Source organism: Primulina eburnea, chromosome 12 (assembly GCF_022965805.1).
Source record: "Primulina eburnea isolate SZY01 chromosome 12, ASM2296580v1, whole genome shotgun sequence".
Classification (NCBI taxonomy): Eukaryota; Viridiplantae; Streptophyta; class Magnoliopsida; order Lamiales; family Gesneriaceae; genus Primulina; species Primulina eburnea.
The window spans coordinates 15,323,997-15,332,931 of record NC_133112.1 but is presented as its reverse complement, the minus strand read 5'-3'; the positions used below and the strand labels follow the sequence as shown (position 1 = coordinate 15,332,931).

Here is an 8,935-nt window from a genome sequence, read left to right as displayed (position 1 = left end):
CATATTCATAATCAATATCACCTGCATCAATCACACCTAGTAAGTCTAAAAACTCAACACGTCATATTCTTGATAACGAGTAATACATAATACAGTTAACATATAACAGTGAAAAATATTTGTACTTAAAATATCATTTTCATGAAGTTGCATAAACATAAATATTTTCGTAAACATTTTCATGATGCATAAAAACATTTTCATAAAAATGTTTTCATATAAACATACACATATCCTATAAACATATTCATATTCATATCCATATTCGTGTCCATATTCATATTCATATTTATGTTCAGGTTCGAGTTTGTTGAATTCAGATCGTGATTGTGACTCGTATTCTTAAACGTATTGGGCGATGGATCCATCTACATGTAACCACAGTACTGGGCGGTGGGGGACACCAGCAACACTCTCACCGGTCAACTGGGCCCTGGCCTACGTATTAATATATCATGGCATTGGAAATACGATCGTCGGGGCTCTCTCTGGGGCCTTTTCCCATAAATGGGCTCCCTCCCTCTGGGGCCTTTTCCCATAAATGGGCTCCCTCTGGGGCCTTCTCCCCTCACGACATCTCCAATCATATTCATCATACTCGTATTCGTATCAACGGAAACATGATCGTCGGGCTCCCACTGGGAACATAACCCTCACGATATTTCCAACATATTGTAGTAGTCACAATCCCTTCACGTCCTTCAACATGTTATCATCACTTAATAAAAACATGCATATAATATCATTTTTATTTTGAAACCAAGCATGCAACATGTCTTTTAAATGTCCATATTTAAATCATAGACATTTAAAAATCATCACTTAACATATTAAAAATCATAAACTTCCATGAACATTTTTAAAATAAACATTTTTACATCATAAATGTTTAAAATAAATATTTAAATCATAAACATTTAAAATAAACGTTTTCGCATATTACCATAAATCAATAAACATATCCTCTTAAAAATCCATAAACATTTTGAATTGACATATTAACATATAAACATCCATAATTATTGAAAATAATCATATTAGCATACAAAATAGCATTTAGGACACTGCCATGACGTTTACTAATTTCTAGGTGTAAAAAGACCGTTTTACCCCTGTATGTAAAATTTCACATTTTTTATTTTTTCTTTATTCCATTGACTCTAACATGTCACAAATAATTATTTAAGCTCACATGAATTTTCTCATATTTTTATTTAGCTTAAATCAAGAACTTTTAAATTAATCTTTAAATAAGACGTATTAATGCGTTTTAACCTCGAATTAAACCAAAACTTAATATAAAATTCCAAAATTCAAACACTTAGACTTCTAATGATTATTTAAGCTTAAATCTAATTTTTCATAATTTTATTAAGCATAAAACTAGGCGTTTCAATTAACTCGTTAATTAGTGTTTCGTGCGGCGATTAAATTCTGAATAAATCCAAAACTCGTTATTTTGATCCCAAATTTTAAACATAGCATTCTTAAGATTTATTCTACCCTTCCAAGTCATGAGCCACCCACTTGGACCCTTGGATCTATTTTTTGTTCTTAAATTTTTGTTTTTGACCCTTATCCGAACACACCGAGCCATCTCCTAATTTACTCGAGCCACGCCCGAGCCACCTTGAGCCAAAACCTAGCCAACCCATCTAGGGACCCTACTGTGCGATCCCAGCCCGAAAAACCCGCCTTGGCCCGCCCAAAACACTTCTGAACTTGGCCCAAAACCTGTATGTGTTGTGTGTGTGCTGTCCTAGCTAGATAAGGTTTCTAGTTTCCTTAGGACTCATCAAGCCCCTAACCACTTGACCACCCTTGACCCTAACTGAACCTAGAACAGTCCCAGACCCGAGCCACCGGCAGCCCGAGCCCCTGAACCAAGCAGCAAGGTGCTGTACATGGACAGCATCTGCGTGTTTCCTAGCTTCTTGCGTGTGTGAGTGTGTTGCTTCGCGTGGACTCTTGCTAGAGCCACCACGAGCCCTGACCCTTCCTACCCCACTCTGGACCGTCCCAAGCCATCACCCAGACCACCTAGCCCAGCCCCTACCAAGCTGCAGCCCCTTAAACTCTCGGCCAGACACAAATACCCCTCGGGAAGTTTCCTAACCAGCGAGGACTCTTCCCATGCCATGCTGCGCGAGTCCTAGGCCACTAGGACTCTACCAGGCCCTCACACCTAACCCTACTCGAGCCCCAGCCAGCCCTGGCCAAGCCCCCATGTCCGATGCAAAGCCACCAAATTCCTTGACTTGAACAACAAGCACAAACTCACGCCCCTTCCCTGTTGCTGCCCACGTTACCAGCTTGTTTCTAATTCTTGTGTGCAGCTTTTTTTTGTGTGGTTTATAGGACCTTAGACTTAGTGTAAAACATGCCCCTTAACATCCTAATTCATGGCAGCTCCTTTAGGTACATATAAAACATGTTTTTGGTACAAAAATCAAGCTTTAAAAATCACCTTGGATGCACAAACGAAAAATATATCATGGTGCTCTTGTTTTTCATGCAATTTCAAACATAAAAATATAATATGGTGTGATGATGAGTAAAGAGAGAATATGGCGTGCTTTTGCGTAATTTACGCACGAAAAAACCGTTGACGATGACGAAGAACGGAACAAGACCTTTGGCTTGAATCACCTTGGCAAATTTTCGAAAATTTCTTCAATTATTAAGCATGTGTGTGCCGTGTAGTTTAGGTAAGAATTTCAGAAGTGGGGCGTGAGCTTTTTTTGGAAGAATTGTAGGGTTAAAGGAGTTTATCACATAATATATACTAATTAATTACTAACAAGGCTTTTAGGCCTATTAATCCATCAAATAAGCCCATTAGTCTTAATTAGGATATAAAAAGATAATTTTGCTTAAATAAAATTTGTGAATTTTTTAGCCGGGTTGTCAAAACGTTTATATTTTTGTTGAAAATCCAACACCGATAAAATTTACGTCCCGACGTATAAAATCACCCCAAAACCCCATAATTTCAAAAATAAGGAAAAATCATCACCCTTATTTAAAATAATTAAAAACAATTATTTATTAATAACATTTTCTACTTTTCAGCCCTCGGTCTCCGTTCCTCGGTCGCAACTTGAATAACCTTTAAAAATACATTTTAATGCAATCATGTAGAAAAATATATTTTAAACATGTAAATATGCACAACAAAATTAATCAATGCAATTAAAATCATTAATTGAAATGCACAAGGAATTTAATAATTTACGCATGTGCTTTGCGTGGACCTTTATATTTTCGAGGCGTTACACCTAGCAGGATAGCTTACATGATTCCCTAGGTATCAAATTATAGTGCCTGCAAGAACCATTCAATTATGGTTATCTTACAGTACGGTCCCTTCAACTCATATATCCCTACCGATTCGACAACCATTGGTATATCGAGAGTTGTCAATGAATCGATACTATGTGTCATGTCGTAGTTGCATCGATGGTGTAATCTAAGAAACCCCTTTCTTAATTACCACCATACTCTGATCAGATATTTCAAACTACATACACATGAGATCACATAGGATATCCATACCCGAAGGTAAGCGGTGAATCCCCGACTACAATGCATCGACTCCTATATGTTTCGACAAAGCACCCAACCTTGCCACCTGATGACCCCATATGAGTCTGTAAACAAGTCAAAGTACAACGCTAGCACATAGAGTCTCAATGTTGTCCCGGGTCAGAAGGACTAATGGTGTACAACCATAAACTAGGACGTTTCCACTCGATAAGTGAGAACAACTTGGAAAGTCCTTTATGGAGGGTTGTTCAGTGCAATCTACAAGGAGCACCTATCTGCATGTTCGGACATCACAATGTCCCCTACCAATGAAACATGGTACTCACATCGCAGATACTAGTCTCGAACTCGAGCGGCCTATATCCTTCTTGGCGGCGGCTGAATCGACTAGGAACTGTTTAGAATATACAGTATTCCAAATATGAGTTTCATGATACTCGTCATATGAGCATCTCATATTCTTTCTACTATTTGTATATTCAAGGTCTTTATCTATGCAACTAGCATGGGTATACAGATAAAGATGTGCCAAAATAATAATTTCAAATATTATTAAAATAAAGATCGTTTATACATAGAGTTTCATTGTGAACACTTGGCTCGACATGCACCTACTCTAACAAAAGATCTTATGTGTGACACTGTATTTTGCTCAAAAGTTTTTCCAAGATTTTGTTGCAAAAATGGGTGCCACCATTACTAATGATTGCTCGTGGTGTTTCAAACCTGTTAAAAATATTTTTCCTTAGAAATTTCAGGACCACTTGAGCATCATTAGTGTCATATGCTTCTGCCTCTACCCACTTAGACACATAGTTAACGGCCACCAAAATATACTTTTTCGTGAACGAACTAGAAAACGGTCCCATGAAGTCTATCCCCCACACATCAAAAACCTCACACGTAAGAATATTATTTAATGGCATTTCATAACGGTTAGAGATTTTACTTGTACGCTGGCATTTATCACATGAAAGCACATAAGAACGAACATCTTTAAATATGGTTGGCCAATAAAAGCCACATTCAAGTACCTTAGATGTCGTCTTTGTTGGTCCAAAATGACCAACTATCTCATGGTCATGGCAATGGTTGAGAATTTGACCAAATTCTTCCTCTACAACACACCTTCTGATCATAGAATCTGCACTTATTTTGAACAAGAAGGGTTCCTCCCAAAAATAATATCTCACGTCCGAAAATAATTTCTTTCTTTGGTAAAATGTTAAATTTGGGGGGGGGGGGGGGGGGGGGGGCGGTGGTTTGAGCTTTTAACAAGAAAATTCACAAAGTTTGCAAACCAAGGACAATTTTTCACTGCTAACAGCTGTTCATCCAGAAACCAATCATCTATATCATCGTTTTCACAATTTTTACTAACATGCTCTAGCCTAGAAAGATGATCAGCTACCATATTTTCTACACTTTTTTTATATTTTATTCCGAGGTCAAACTCTTGGGGAAGTAAAATCTACCTAAGCAATCGTGGTTTGGCCTCTTTCTTAGCAAGCAGATATTTAAGGGCAGAGTGGTCAGTAAACACAATTACTTTCGACAAAACAAGGTATGAATGGAACTTGTCAAGTGCAAATACTACTGCAAGTAATTCTTTTTCAGTGGTGGCATAATTTAATTGTGCTTCATTTAGAGTCTTACTTGCATAGTATATAGTATGAAATACCTTGTTCTGCCTTTGGCCAAGGACAGTACCAACCGCAGTATCAGTGGCATCGCACATGACCTCGAAGGGCAGATCCCAATCTGGTGCCACCAAGACAGGAGCCGTCACCAAGCGCTCCTTCAAATCCTCGTATGCCTGTAAACAATTAGAATTGAAATCAAAAGGCACATCTTTCATAAGTAAGGAAGATAGAGGTTTGGCAATTTTTGAAAAATCTTTGATAAAATGCCGATAAAAATCGGTGTGGCCTAGAAAACTTCTAACTCACTTTATGAATTTCGGAGATGGTAAGTTTCTTGATAACTTCCACTTTTTCCTTATCCACCTCTATTCCATGCTGTGATATCTTGTGCCCCAACACTATGCCTTCTTGTACCATAAAATGGCATTTTTCCCAATTCAGTACCAAGTTTGTCTCCTCGCATCTCATCAACACCACCTTCAAATTCTGCAAACAGCCATCAAAAGAATAGCCAAATATCGAGAATTCATCCATAAATACCTCAAGGAAAGTTTATATCATGTCATGAAATATAGCAGTCATGCATCACTGAAAACTGGCACGGGTGTTACATAAACCAAAGTGCATCCCTCTAAAAGCAAAAGTGCCATAAGGACAAGTGAAATGGGTTTTCTCTTGGTCCTCGGGCGCAATCATGATTTGGTTATACCCTGAATACTCATCCAAAAAAACAATAGAACTCATGACCCGCTAACCTCTCAAGCATTTGATAAATGAAGGGCAGTGGAAAGTGATCTCTACGAGTAGCATCATTTAATTTCCTATAATCAATGCACACACGTCATCCCGTAAATGTCCTAGTGGGTATTTATTCATTTTGTTCATTTATGATAACAATAATCCCACCCTTTTTCGACACACATTGAACAGGTCTTACCCATGCACTATCAGATATAGGATAGATAATACCTGCATCAAGGGGTTTGATAGTTTCTGCTTTTACTACATCTTGCATATTTGGATTCAATCTTCTCTGAGGTTGCACAAGAGGTGAGTATTTTTCTTTCGTCAATATCTTGTGCATGCAGACTGATGGATTGATCCCTTTGATATCTGCCACCTTCCATGCAAATGAACTTTTGTGTGCTTTCAAGACTTCTAGCAGTTTGTCCTCCATCACATCTGTCAAAGAAGAAGAAATAATCACAGGAAGTTTATTATTCTTACCTAGATAGACGTATTTCAGATGTGGATGTAATGGCTTGAGCTCCAGAGTTGGTGGCTCCTCTACGCTTGACTTCTCAGGGGTCCATCTCTTCGATCCCCCAAGTCCTCCAATCTCATCCTTATTGGCCTCTTCCATGGCTGGTTGGCATTGAGGTATGCCACTATTTCGGTTTTCTCTACATCAAATTCGTCTTCTCTCAGTTCAGTAGTGAGAGTGGCTTCCAAAGGGTCCCTAATAGCCTCCTGCACATAGTTAGAAACAAGAGAATCAAAATCATCAATTCTATAACAACTATCAGAATGCAGTGTGTGCTTAAGGGCATTAAAAACATCAAAATAATCTCCTCTTCTCCCACTATCAATCTCAACTTCTCTTCATGCACATCAATTAGAGCCTTGCCAGTTGCAAGGAATGGTCTCCCCAAAATCAAAGGCATCTCCATATCCTCTTCCATGTCGAGCACCACGAAATCTGGAGGAAAAATGAATTTGTCCACTTTCACTAGCACATCCTCAATAACTCCTCGTGGATACTTGACAGATCTGTCTTCTAGCTGTAAAGACATCCTCGTTGGCTTAGGTTCTCCCAATCCAAGTTTTCTAACCGCAAACAAAGGCATAAGATTAATATTCGCACCAAGATCACACAAAGCTTTATGAAAAACATCATCACCAATCATGAAAAAGAATAGGAAAACTCCCTAGATCTTTAAGTTTCGGTGGGACTTTGTTTTACACCAAAGCGGAGACAATTTTGAGTTAGATTTGTCATCATGTGATCCTCCAGTTTTCTCTTGTTTGCTAAGATATCCTTCAAAATTTAGCAAAATTAGGCGTTTGCATCAAAGCATCGACAAAAGGAATATTGATATGAAATTTTTTAAATACCTCAAGAAACTTACCGAATTGCGCATCAAGTTTTGCTTTTTTCAATGCTGCAGGGAAAGGAGGAGGTATGACAATTTTTGATTGTGCAGTGGGTGTTGGTGTAGTGTTAGAAGACTTACCTTTTGATGACTCGGTCTGTTCATCCCGTACTTGATTTTTTTCATTTTCTCTAGACTCTAAAATTTTTCCACTCTTCAACTCAATGGCCTTCACTTGCTCTTTTGGATTGGTCTCTGTGTTACTTGGCAAGGTGTCCGGTTCTCTACTTGCTATCATCTTAGCTAACTGTCCAATCTGATTCTCTAACCCTTTTATCGATGCATCTTGATTTTGAAGTCTAGTTTCAGTAGATGAGATAAACTTAGACATCATTTGCTCCAAATTGGATTTTTCTTCTCTAGGAAGGTCAGATCTGTACATTTGTTGTTTTCCATATGGTTTTCCTCCTTGTGGACGATTCTCACTGTTTTGGCCACCCCATGAGAAGTTGGGATGTTGTCTCCATCCAGGATTGTATGTGTTCGACTATGGATCATTCCTTGGACAGTTTTGGACTCCCAGTTGATTCACTGGTGCCCCTTCTTGCACATAAAAAGGACCACTGTCTTGACAGTCCTTAACATAGTGTTCTCCTCCGCATTTTTCACAAAATATCTCTTGAAGACGCATAGTCGTGCCACCCATATTCAAGTCGTTCAATTTCCTATTCAAGACATCAAGTTGTGCAGTAATAGTGGAAGGTCAGTTACCTGGTGAACTCCTGCACTTCTTCGCTGGTTGTTCCTTTCAGATTGAGGATGATAGCGGCTAGAAGCCATCTCCTCCAATAACTCGTATCCTTCCTCAGCAGTTTTTCTCAAGAGGTTTCCACAAGCAGCCGCATCTATCATAGTACGATTAGGAGTAAGAAAGCCATAGTAAAAGGTTTGAACGACTAACCCAAGTGACAGTTCGTGATGAGGACATCTTCGTTTAGATCTTTGAAACGCTCCCATGCCTCATATAAAGACTCCTGCTCGAATTGAGCAAATGTGGTGATGTCTGCCCGGAACTTCATGGTCTTAGATGGAGGAAAGTATTTAATGAGAAAACGCTTTCGCCATGTCCTCTTATGTGGTGATCGAACCTACAGGCAAACAATTAAACGATGCTTTAGCTTTGTCACGTAAAGAGAAAGGAAATAAACGCAACCTAACAGCGTCATCAGAAACTCCATTAAATTTAAAAGTATCGCAAATTCAAGAAAATCTGCGATGTGCGTGTTTGGGTCATCTACTGCAGATCCTCCAAAATGGACTGTATTCTGAATCATTTGGATTATGGCTGGCTTGATTTTGAAGTTGTTTGCTCGCACAATAGGCCTCATGATGCTGGGGCGTGCACCATCCAAAGAAGGCTAGACATACTCTAGCATCAGTAAGTGGCGTGGTATCTCAACATTTCTGTCTTCATGGTGTTCCTCCTCATGCTTGTGCTCGTACCTTTCCATTAGTTCCTTCAGTCTCTACTGTTGTCTTCTTCTGCGGATAGTTATTTCAATTTCAGGGTCAAACTGCTTTAAGCTCCATGTCAAGTGACTTTGACATGCACTGGAAAAGATGTCTGGAATAGAATATGGAGTGTTAGCTCAA

The 8,935-nt window shown here is 38.8% G+C and overlaps 1 non-coding gene across 1 annotated transcript; it reads left to right on the top strand.

The window, feature by feature from the left end:
• Positions 1–8,252: 8,252 nt before the first annotated feature.
• On the top strand, positions 8,253–8,357 carry LOC140808499 (small nucleolar RNA R71). The gene has a single exon (XR_012112920.1). It is a non-coding gene; the product is annotated as a small nucleolar RNA R71 (small nucleolar RNA).
• The last annotated feature ends 578 nt before the right edge of the window (positions 8,358–8,935 follow it).